This window comes from Epinephelus lanceolatus, chromosome 7 (assembly GCF_041903045.1).
Source record: "Epinephelus lanceolatus isolate andai-2023 chromosome 7, ASM4190304v1, whole genome shotgun sequence".
In the NCBI taxonomy this organism is placed as follows: Eukaryota; Metazoa; Chordata; class Actinopteri; order Perciformes; family Serranidae; genus Epinephelus; species Epinephelus lanceolatus.
The window spans coordinates 8,680,589-8,692,936 of record NC_135740.1 but is presented as its reverse complement, the minus strand read 5'-3'; the positions used below and the strand labels follow the sequence as shown (position 1 = coordinate 8,692,936).

The 12,348-nt window shown below is 38.8% G+C and overlaps 1 long non-coding RNA gene across 1 annotated transcript; it reads left to right on the top strand.

Moving 5' to 3' along the window:
• Nucleotides 1–8,305: 8,305 nt before the first annotated feature.
• LOC144463881 (uncharacterized) lies at nt 8,306–11,917 on the top strand. The gene is made up of 3 exons (XR_013491877.1): nt 8,306–8,356; nt 9,735–9,857; nt 11,558–11,917. It is a non-coding gene; the product is annotated as an uncharacterized LOC144463881 (long non-coding RNA).
• The last annotated feature ends 431 nt before the right edge of the window (nt 11,918–12,348 follow it).

The window sequence follows — 12,348 nt, the reverse complement described above, 5'->3', positions numbered from 1 at the left end:
CGGTGAGTCAGATTGACTTGAAATTTGAAACACATCTCTATCTCAGTGTGCTCTACAAAAAAACCTCTTGGACCATAGATGTCTTTGCTAATTTGCATGATGTGAAAAACAGTAAAATTAATAGACTTTTCTTATATTGACTCAATCAAAACCAAATTTGGTTTATGGTCTTGTGGGATAGAAATACACGTCTATTAGAAATGAGGACAGTAGGCCCCAATTAATGAAAAATACTTGCCAAAGGCAGAACTTAGCAAAAAATAGGTCATAACTCAAATCTGTATTGAGCAATCCTATGTAAACTCTGTGGGCACATCAAGTACTGACATCTGAGCGTACAGACAAAGTTTCGTTTAATCCTTATAAAAGGGGGGCAAATGGTAGGATTTTGACTGTGCTGTTGAAATTTGCATATATTGCCATGGACAAGTGTGTAATTGACTCAGTCCCTCTTAAGACCAAACTAAACAAGCGGATTCTTCTCAGCCTTGTGAAGCCTAAAACCCGCTTGCTGCTGCTTGTGGCTTTGATTTTGGGCAATTGAGTTGCTTCCTTCTGTTGGCCAAGAAAGGCTTGAATCCTGGAATTGCCGTTTGCAGCTATATTTACACTTGGTCTTCTGACATTTCTGGCTATTCTGTTGACTCCACCCACAGCAGAGTGACACAGTTTGAATGGGATGACACCTATATGCAGGTACGTGAGCCTTTCAACAGGAACACATTACCACCAGAGCAATGTCCTGCAGTCTTTATTTAGCTTTTCACACTCACACTCTTTTATGAAGAGCACTACAGTATAAAGACTATACTTTGTGTAGATGGATTTAATAAATAACCTGAAAATCCAAACAATCAGAGACAACAACACAAACTGCTCATTCTATGCACACTTCTTTTTTTTCTTTTTCTTTTTTTTTTTTTTTGCTTTGGACACAATCTCATTGACAGCAAACATCTGAGATGTTGGTTAAACTTTGTTCTCTTTCTCACCAGTGGTCTTGTCTGCACCAAACTCCCCAGCTGAAAATAAGCATGTCTCAGATGTGGTTTTGTTTTCTAAGAAAAACCACCACAGGTATTATCTGTGAAATCACTGCTGTATTCAAAACCTCCCTCTGACAGGGATCAATACTGGGGCTTGTTACCAATTAACAGTAAGTGGGGAAAGCCTTGTTTATGCCGTCTGATGTGGAAATTAGTAAGATTTGCTGTTGTGGTCAATAATATTATCAGCTTGAGAAATAAAGTGACCTTTTGGAGTTAGTCCTGTTGTTTCCTTCACATATAGTAGCAACTGGCACAACTTGAGGGGGGAATTTTCTTTGTTCTTCCATTTTTCTTTTGATCTCAATGAACAAAGGTTACGGTGGAAAACAAAGTAGCACATTTATTAATTTCCCTTTGTCAGTGGAATTCTATATGAAGTTTGAACCTATTGTCACCCACAGTTACATTTCTTTATTAGGTCATAATTTGAGCACAATTATGTTTTCCACAGTGCGCTTTCTTCCCAATACTGTTCTGATTTCAGCAACTTTGAGATACAGATAAAAACAAGCCAACTAATGAATACTGACATTTGCTCATGCAGTCAATAGATTTTCTGGGATGTCAAAGGCATAATTCTCCTCATACTGTCACACAACAATATGGATAATGATCTCACATAATAGTGTCCTCTTTAGCTCCTATTACTAACTATTCAAGGTCAGAATATGCCGCTTCGCCAGTCTTTGTATAAGCTAGGACCGCGGAATGGGGGGACAAACTTGTCTTGCTTTTAAGCCACCACTTGAGATAGTAACAGCGCCAAATGGGGGCTGTTTATATAAACAGGACAGTAGACAGGACGGGACCATGGGCAGAATGAGTGTGACATTTTGATGAAGTGTTATGCGTGTGACCCACTCTGGGAGATTTCAGTAGCAGCTGATAGCAGTTAGCAGCTAACTCAAGAAGAGGAACAGCTGCCGAAAATGTCCACAAACTGGGAAAACAATGAGGTCTGGGAGCTGCTTACCCTCCGAGCAGTGGATGACATCAGCCGCCATTTAACAGGGACAGTAAATGATTGTTATTGCCATGTCATTGCCATGTTATTGTTTATAAAGTGCTGCTGACGCGTATGTTATACGTCACACGAAAGACCCATGCTGTTGTGCTACATGTCACGCCCATTACGCCTCTTGGTTCTGCGATGCAGGAATGCTATGTTAAATCACACACTGGAGTGGAATGCTTTTTCTGCGTAAAAATGCACCCATAGGAGATGCGACCACATTATAACTGTTTTGCACAGCAGCACACTGAGATTAATGAGTTTCCAGTGTGTAGAGTTGAATGGGTTTATTATAGTAAAGACAGCTATGAACTGATGATTGTTTGATGATGCAAACATTTAATTTGAGGTGGAACATACAGAATGGAAATCTACGTGTCAACTTTGGTGTGAAAGGTCTATAGAATAGTCTGTATTTTTAGTTTATTTTCTGGTGTAAAAAAAACTGTTTACTCACCCCGACACATTGTGTTTATCCTTGAGGTCCCACAAATGTGTTGATTGCATTTTCTTCCTCATAAAACATAAACTTATTTTTCAAAGTATTAAATCATGCACTTGTTACATCTATGTTCACTAGTGAGCGGCTTTACTTCGTCTTCTTTGCCTTTCCTGGCACACTGCAGCATATGTAGGGGTACAACTGCCATCTCTTGATCACTGGAATAATGCACTTAAAGTGCATGTGCGTCCTTGTGTACTCATCACATAACTGTTTTATTGGTTCTTGCTGTGTATCTGTTTAAAGGTTAGGGTAATCTTTATTATCCCAGAGGGTCACAGCCAGCAGTAATTTTAGACATCACACCAATCAGGACTCAAACAATCGACATGAAAAAAACATAACAACCACACTGAATAACATAACGTTATTCAACAGAAGAGCAGCAGGGACAAGTAACTTCATAAATCTATTTGTCCTGCATATTGGCCAATAGCAACCTGAACCCACTGAACAAAGGGTGACTAAGGTACAGACTACAGTAAGTGGTTGAATGACACAAATTATGAATATTTTTTATATCTTGTCATTGTCTTCAACAGATTATTTGATAAAAGGACTTATTTTGATCATTTATATTCTATTTTTATAACAATATTAAACATTTTGCATGTGTCCCTGAAATTGCTGTCCATCCTGACATTATGGGGTAACTGCCTCTTTAAGGAACCGGCTGATGTAATCAGTGACATCACCACCACAATTTTGTCTTTCTTCAATGGACAGTTGACACACCTGCTGTAAGTACAGTATATATGTCTATACTTATATTTCTTCATTTCATCATATTGTATTTACAGTTGGATGTTGTCAACTTAACATGTCCACACTGTCATAGTGACATTTTAATTAATATTAAACCTTTTCAGAAATTTAAAATGTTTACAATACAAAACAATAAATAGAAACCACACAGTAAAGACATTAAATATTAAGTCAATCACATGTGCAAAACATTTGCCTGTGGTAAAACACTGTGCAAATTAGGAACTGCAAATTACAATTACAGGGCGTATTAATACTGCCCAGGTATTCAGACACATATTCACTTGCATACTTACAAACCCACACATTCTCATTCATACTTTAATAGTGTACTACTGCGTACTACTTCAAACCTCCAACCACAAATTAAATCAACTACTTACAGCAGCCCTCAGGGGCCTCCTACATTTCTGTGTGTCCTCCATTTGCCCATGAATGAGTCTGACTGACAGAGAAATAAATGAGTGTTTGTACTGACTGTGTTTACACAGAGGGGTCCTGTACCCCCACCCAGAGGTCATTAGTACATATTCAGAATTCAAAACATTAAAAGTGTCTAATGAAATCATATTGGCCTAATGCTGGATTTCTCAAAAAGATCCTGGGGGGAGAGGGGTGTGGCCCCTCCCATTATCTTCCCTGCCACCTTGCCTGAACTGAGGATCTGGGCTTTAGATTAGAACTGATGCCATTGTGTAAAATTGACTCTATTATCACTCTATGATTGATCTAGGGTCTAGCAGCATTTCTACAGTTTCTGCAGGACATCTGAAAGGCACATTATGGTGATATTGACCCTGTTACAATACTGTTTAGCTGAAAAATTCTAAAGTGGTATAAGGTGAAGAGAAAGAGAGAGAGAGTCTGGCCTGGGTTTTTGGGCCTGATCAGAGCTCCACTCCATACATAATTTTAGGGCAAAATGTGGGAAAACTTGTGCTCACTCATACTGTTTTTTCTCTGAAAGAAAACAGACTCACACATTTGTCCATGTGAGCCGGAAAGTGACTGGAACGCCCAGCAATTACTGCGCAGAGACTGAGACCAGAAATGGCTGCCACTCACATTTTTGACTTTACACACACAAGTTTCACACACTATCTTCATCAGGGTGTCCTCTCTCATGGTATAAAATACAAGTGATGGGAGTCAAGGTTTTTTGACTAGGAAGCAGGAGTATGAGAAGTGCGCCTTGGCTCAGTCCCTATGAAGTCAACTGTCTGACCCAGGAGTCATTTAGCAATTATTATCACCATGGCAACCTTTGATTGCAGCCAGACAGACATAGGTGACTGAGATGAGCCAGTTAGTGCAGTTTGACACACACACACACACACACACACACACACACACACATGCTTGTAAAGGAACTTTTAAAGTCTTCTTTCAACTAGAAACTCCACTCAAACCTTACAATGCTTCACATCTTTCATATATCGTGGGCATTATTCAATTACTCATATTAAACTTAAATTAACTTAAAGAGTTCCCTCAAAGGGCTGATCTAACTGTATAACCATTTGCAGAAGAATGGAGATGATTTCTGGACAGGCCTGCTGAGTCTCTGCTTGAAGTGACTTTTAACTTTTCTTGTTGGAAAATCAATCAAACACAGACATGCAAAACGATCACACAAAGATGTATGCTGGCTACAAAGAAATGCAAAACATCTGCAAATGATGCAGTGCATAGAAATACATGTTTTTGTCTTCAGTCTGGGTGTCTTGCTCCTATGTAGGGGGGATGGGAGACCTTTAACATGCTTGTGCTCAGGGGCTCATAGTCTCATAATCAGTCAGTCAGTACAAAATGCCATTTCCTCAGTGTAACGTATCTCTGATTGAAATTCTTCAAATCTTGGGGCAGCATCTGCACCCATCATAAAGGTATGACTGTAAAAATCTTATCTAATCTGGCCTGACTTCACTTCACTTACAAGAAACCTGTCCACCTTATTCCCGAGGGCACTTCTGTGGAAATGATTATAGGTAAAATTTCCAGTGAGATAGCGGAAGTAGTTGGCCGCATTGACCTTCTATGGTTAGTCTCAGTAGTGAATCTTGGTGGCTAACCAGCGGTGGTTCTTTCTGAAAGTAATAGCAGAACTCCGATTTAACAAATCACCAGTTATAAAAATGTGTAAAGCGCATCATTAAGCTAGACAAGCGGGGCATTAGCTTGAAAACATCACGTTTATTCACTTTACATGGAGTTAAAATTAATACAGAATTATGTTAAATGTTTGCCGAATGTGTTAGTGTAGAAATCGGAAGTCGTGAGTGGTAAGACATCATTAACCATGTTTTTGGAGTAGTTGTTTACCGTAAGCTAGCTTGGGCACTATTAAATTTAACAATATGCTAATGTAGCAAGGCAAGCTAATTGCTAACACGCTTGGTTAAAAAGAAAAACAACCAGTGCTTTGAGATGGCTGTCAGAGATGACAGAGGTAATATCACGTTATCCTGTCTGAGGTTGAACAGGTGGTCTGTTGCATGTTTTATTTTCCAAACACTCTAGAAAAGAGGATCAGCGTACTGTTACATATTGTTACCACTGGGAAAAACACGGTTCTCTGGTTTGGCGCTGGGATTCGTGCCCATAATTCACGCAAGGTATTAGACTAGATTAGATTAGTTTATTTGTCCTATTAGGAAAATTTTCTTTCACACTTCCATACATCTTGAGGGGGGTGAGGAATAAGGTGGATAAGGGGCCACAATAGTTACATAGGATAGCACTTGCTATGTGTTACCTAACACACAGCTAGCGCAGATACCCTTCCATTGGTACACTGGCTGTATGAAAACATGGCTTCAGTTCTATCCACCATCTTTAAACTGCAGAGGAGAAAGTATCTGGCTTGATTTCCTCTGTGCAGTGGCGGCCAGGTCTTCACAGATGTGAGGAAATGCCGCAACAGTCATAAGCAGTCAGATCTCACTGATATGTGGCTAGCGATATCACACATGCTGTATCACTTTTACCATAGGTCCTGGTGAGTAAAGATGAACTGTGTGGGAGCATCTAGACAACAAAATTAATTAATTTAACCATGGACAATAAAGTGCAGGGATTCCCCAATAGTTTGGAAATGTCACATCCTGATGTCTTATAAGCTGCAAACCTGTTGCCCATCCATTGACAAAGCCTCAGGAGAAGGTTGAGCTGTGTACTACAGGCAACAAGACTTAGAACCTTAATACAGGTTTGGGCGGACCTTACCTATTCTCGACAAGACAAGAATTCAAATATAGGCATTCTCATTGTGAGCTAGAACCTCTGTAGTAATCCTAATATATATAATTGGGTCCTCTACCTCCCCTCCAAGGATGCTGCCTCTACTGCTGCTGCTTCTTTTCATCTCTTTTCAGCCATCATCCTCTGCAAACTTGTGTGGAGACATGTCCGAGTTCACCCGCAATGTGAAAGACTTTGGAGCGAGAGTGAAGGTAATGTGGCATCATTCTCATCATATGTTGTATATTAAGTAGCTTGTATCACATAAATAGTGTGTTGCAGGCCAGAGAATTGTATTGACAGTCATTAAATGTGGTGGTAATTTATTTTGACATTGCGGATAAGATATTATGATCTTCAGTTTATGAATTAAAGCGATAGTGCAGTATAGCATTATAGATATAATAAGCTGTGTTTAACTATGTCCAGGGTAAAGCTTGGTCTAGTGTGTATATGTGTGTGTGACAAGTGTGACTTTGTAATATCACTGACAAACCCTGATGACTGGCATGTTACATGCACCCTTTCCACTTGTTGTAAAAGCCAACAAGAAAAACAGATGATGTGTGGGTGAAGTGTTACATAGATTTACCGTGTGATTGCAGCCCATGAGTTTTTACTGCAGGGACTCTGTTGACTAGCTAATGCTGATGCTGAGATTTTTTTAACTTTGTTTCTCGTTTGGATTGACAGCATTACAACTGTTCTGACAACTGCAGCTCAGTTCATATCACTGTAAGTCTACCATGATGTGACCTTTGACATCTCCTGTTGCTCTAACTTTGACTTCATGGCCCCAGCTCTTCCTCTTTGCTTCGTCACTTTTTTTCTCTCCGTCATAAGTCTTTAAACTGTTTTCTGATTAAGTAACCTGAAATTCAGTTGCGGTTTCTTTTGAGAGACGTTGCTTATTTAATGACATTAAACTCATATACAGAGCACTAGCACTTGTGACCTGCCACTGTAAACAATAATGCCATGCTATGAATTCAATATCATACTCTCGGAGAATGAAACAAAGCTGTCCATTTCTAATTCTGGATAGGATGTAAGGGAAATTTATATTGTGAGAAAATATTAACTTAATGCACAATGTCTAGCAGGGTTGAAAATGCTTTGTGTATTCTCTTAAAGTATCACAAATCTGAATTCTTCCATTGTGTTGTAATCCCAGTGTCATTCCATGACATAGTGGGAACAGGGCAAATATAGTTTTCTGATTTAAATGTTAATGTATGCCCACAAATACCATACGAAAATAAAGGTAATGTAATTTGTCTATGAAAACACAAGAAAGATTATGAGTAGCTGGTTTACACTGCAGACATGTTCAGTCGTGCTCTGTATGATGCATGTCAGACTGTTCTTTTCGTCAGTGCGCATACACAGCTTCAGCACCACGACATCTTACCACTTCCTCTTTGCTTCGCTGTTATCTCATCTGAACCAATTTCTGTTGCTTGTGCACAGCTATGTTGATTGGTAGATGCATTATTTTCCTATCACCTCCTTTTTCCACACATTTGTGTCAGAGCCAAATAATGCTTCGCTTTCATCTTCCAACTGCCTACAGAGGCAAAATATCCAATTTAATTATTTTCATTGTATAAAAATAACATATGTTATAGCTATTTTAGAATCTGCTCCATAAAACAAAAGGAACTGACTGTAACAAAAAAAGACATCTCAGACATGGCGGACTTCATTTTTGATGACCTTTTAACATAATCTCCACAGTCTCCTCAGGATAGAAGATGCACGTGTTTTAACCTCAACGTAACACAAGAGGTAAGCTGTGTGTGTGTGTGTGTGTTGAAACAGAGAGATGATTATCATGAATAACGTAATGGGAGATGAATAATTGTAAGTGATGAATATCCTGATACAGATATTTTAAATGTGTGCCGCTCAGAGTTTGTTTCCCATGTGTCAATCATTTTGACATATGGAAACATTTTCCAAAAAAACTCAGATGAGAAGATGGAATATTTTCATCTCTGAGCATCCAGCACAGATGTAGGCCATGAGCAAGCAGCAACTTCTGGGGCTGAAAAATGAAGCCAATGCAAAGTGCCAAAAACTGCAGTTCCTCTAATGGCCACTTCAAGCTGGCTCCAAAAGGAGTCAGTCTCCATATACTCCCATGTTAAAATGCCCAAGTTAAACAACATAAACATGTTTACAGTCTTGTACAAAAAACCTCTTTGGTCTCTATAGTTAGTTTCTCCATTCAAGACAACTGTATGAGGGCTGATTTTTAACGCTTAAAATTGCACGTCATATATCTCACATGAAATCACTCATGTAACACGCGTCATATGGCATACATTGATATCCTGTTTTTCATTGTTAAAATAACTCTGCGTTGATTTCTGGTTTCACACGGGATACGAACACCTCTCTCCTGGTCCAGTATTTGTTTGATCAGTCACCCTAAGCGGGTTTTGTTGCTCTTTATACTATGCTATCTGAATTCCTCCTTTGCTCCCATAATAATTACTATGGCCACTAGATGTCACTGCCTAACAAGGTGCCACACAGTGATTTAGCAGTGGCTAGCTCACGGACAAAGAGTTTAGATTATTTCCTTAACTGCTTCTGAACTCAAGAATGAAGAAAAACCTCAGAGTTGCTATCCGGCAAAGATTTGTAACTTTTGAGATCTTTGTGCAAAGCTAAAAGCCCCATCCTCACATATTTTTGTTATATAACTGAAATTATATTCCTTTTTACTAGGGATGAGTGAGTACATCATTATCTGTATCTGTATCTGCATCTGGATCTATTCAACCAACAAAATTATCGGTATCTGTACCTGTACTCAGAATGGGTGGTGTTTAACCAGAAGTGGGTGTGGCTTAAACTGGCAATGGGTGGGACTGAACCAGAAGTTGTTCTTTTAAGCCTGAAATTGATCAAAAGTTTTTGTTCTTTTTTGGGGCCAAAACAGTCCAATTTGAATGTGTTGAATTATGACCTAATATCTCCAGCGGTTGCCATAGCCCTGTTAAGTAGCAGACACTCGAGCGCTTAACATTGCTCGATGTTTCTTTTTAAATAAAACAATGATTAATCAAATATATGTGAGATTACTACAATGCAGAGGTTGCTATATATATGTCATAGCAACTGTATACTAACGCTGCCATGTCTGTCTTCTGGACAGGAATGTGCCTCTACTGGATATTTCATTAAAGGCCTGCAGTCCCTGGACACCAGCTTTTCCAGTCACATATCCGTCAAACACATGATCAAAGCACTGAATAGAACGATCCCAAAGTGTCTCAGTGTAAGTGACCATGGTTGATGATTTATGTTTGTGTGTAAATATAACAACACTACAATGTTAGCATTGCACTGCAGCTGACTCGCTATATCAGAGACTCAAGGAGGCTGTGGTTATTCATTTGTTAAAAACAGTTTTAGATGTATTAAACAAAATCTAATATGATTAACATACTGTGGCATTTGGCTGATAATGCTGTAGTGCTATGTCTTTACTTCAGTTCATAACCATCACAGTCATTGTGGGTGTACTATGAAATATCTAATTAACTGTGTTCAAATCAGTCTAGAAATACTTTTCCCTGCAGTTTGAAGAGTCTCTGACAGGAGGCAACAACTAATAATGAAATAAGTTGCAGTTGAAAGCAAGAAAAATAGTATCACACACTTTAAGCAATAGCTGTATTATATTGATACCACACAGGAAAAATGCCTGTTGAGTAGGTACTACAGAAACATATGGTGCAATGTAAAATCTAAAGGTATACAATCTAAATTCTTTAGTATGATTTAAATATTTTCAAATATGGAAAAATAGCTGTAAAATCATTCAACTCGACCAAATAGCTTTTTATAGACTTTCAATGACACTAGCAACTGAATCCTGGTACCATGTGTACACAGATACTCAGGCTTGGCATCTGAATGAGAGCAGATCTGAGACAGATGTACTACTGTAATACTATATCTTCTGGCATCAAAGACCCATCAGTGACAGATTTCCAGTCAAATATCACCCTTATACCACTAGGTGTCAGGGTCCAAACAGATTTGGACAAATTGAGGTGAGACATCCAATTTATGCTTTAAAGGAGAGGTGCACATTTTCCCACATTTTTCTTGCTCTAATCGTTCCTCCTGTTCATACTGGCCAGTAAAAACAATCCTCTATGTGCTTTTAGTGTTTGTGACATTTGACATAATCCACATTCCTCATTATGTTGTGTGAGGCTGTTAAGTTTAGTTGAAGCCAATGTGAGGCATCATTTGAGCTTTGGTAAACTTTAAGATTTAGACTGAGGATTTTGTCCCCCATCACTGACATTAGAAGCACATTATGAGGGGATCTCTATGAGCCCTTTACACCTACCTCTTTTGGTCCAGACTTTCTGACTTTTCAGTTTGATCTAAACCAAAATTACAGGTGTGAAGCCTTCCCCAGACTAAATTATTGGAGTGTCTTGCAGGCTATTGTCATGTTAAATGAGTATTGTAGTTGCTTTAAGGAATAACTCAGTCTGGACCTTTGTTCAGACTTTCAGATGTGATGCGGACAATATGAACAGGAGGAACGACTACAGCCAGTAAAAGCCGCTTCAGTGTAAATACAGGCTATAACTATTGTTTCAAGACAGACAAAAATTGAGAGTGTGTGCTTTAAATCAAAGTGTTCTTGCCTTCAGATGGTAGTTTGGATCTGCCTCATCTCTAAACTAATGAACAGGCACAGGTCAGCATTTGAACTTGTCTTAACGACACTAACATTAGGACATAGGTCAGCAAAGAGCAGTATTATGTGACATACAAACAGACAGCCTTAACATATTAGGGCTTTATTGACTTGTAATAGCTAGTGTGTTGGGTAACAGTTGCCTCAATCCACTAAAACCAAAACTATGAGCTACAAGAGGCTAAAAACCTGTGAGGAGTTGTGTTGTCCTGTTTTCTACAGGGTCATTAATATCCATGTGCTTTTCCCTTTAGGGAAAGAAGAACTTCTGTTCACCACCTGTGAAGGTTTCTGCAAAAAGCCTCCATGAGAAACTGGAAGACCTGGTACAGCCGATCAACTCGGTTCAATAATCTCAGTTATCAGTGGTGACCTGTGAAACTGTCTCTTCAGTTATCCTCATTTACATTCAGCGACGACAGATACTTTGTAATGTTCAGTGTGATCACTGTATGTTTCAAAGCACATTTGTCTGATTTCTTTTCAGTGTTTTCAAATGTAGCTGGTTGCTGCAGCATCACCATTCAGGAAGCTGTTCTCACAATTCATTAGACATCATTTGGAATAATACAGGACAATACTTTTACTGGATTTACATTCACTTTAAAAACAGAAGCCAGAAAAACTTCTCAAGACAGCTCTGACAGTAGTTACATGCAACTGATTTGCACCTCCTTGACATATAATTGACTTCCAGCCTTTAGTCGGTTGTTAAAATGGATTAGAATGAGATTAAACAATTGCTAAACAAACAAATAAATGAAAATTATAACTTGCGGTCCATTTACCAGCTTTTTCCTGGGGCTTTTTACCATAAGATTAAATGGGAGACATTGTGTCAAATCACTGTTTCCATGGTAATAACGAGAACTGTCTTCATATTTTAGTGTCATACATAGTTTGGAACTGAATTGGACATCTGTGTAGAATTCCTCAGGAAAGAAAAAGCATGAATAGTCAAAATGCTGGTGGCCCTTCAAGCCCAGCAGAGGTATCATATTTATGCCTCAAAAGCGAGACAAACAAAATAGTCTAAGCCATGGCT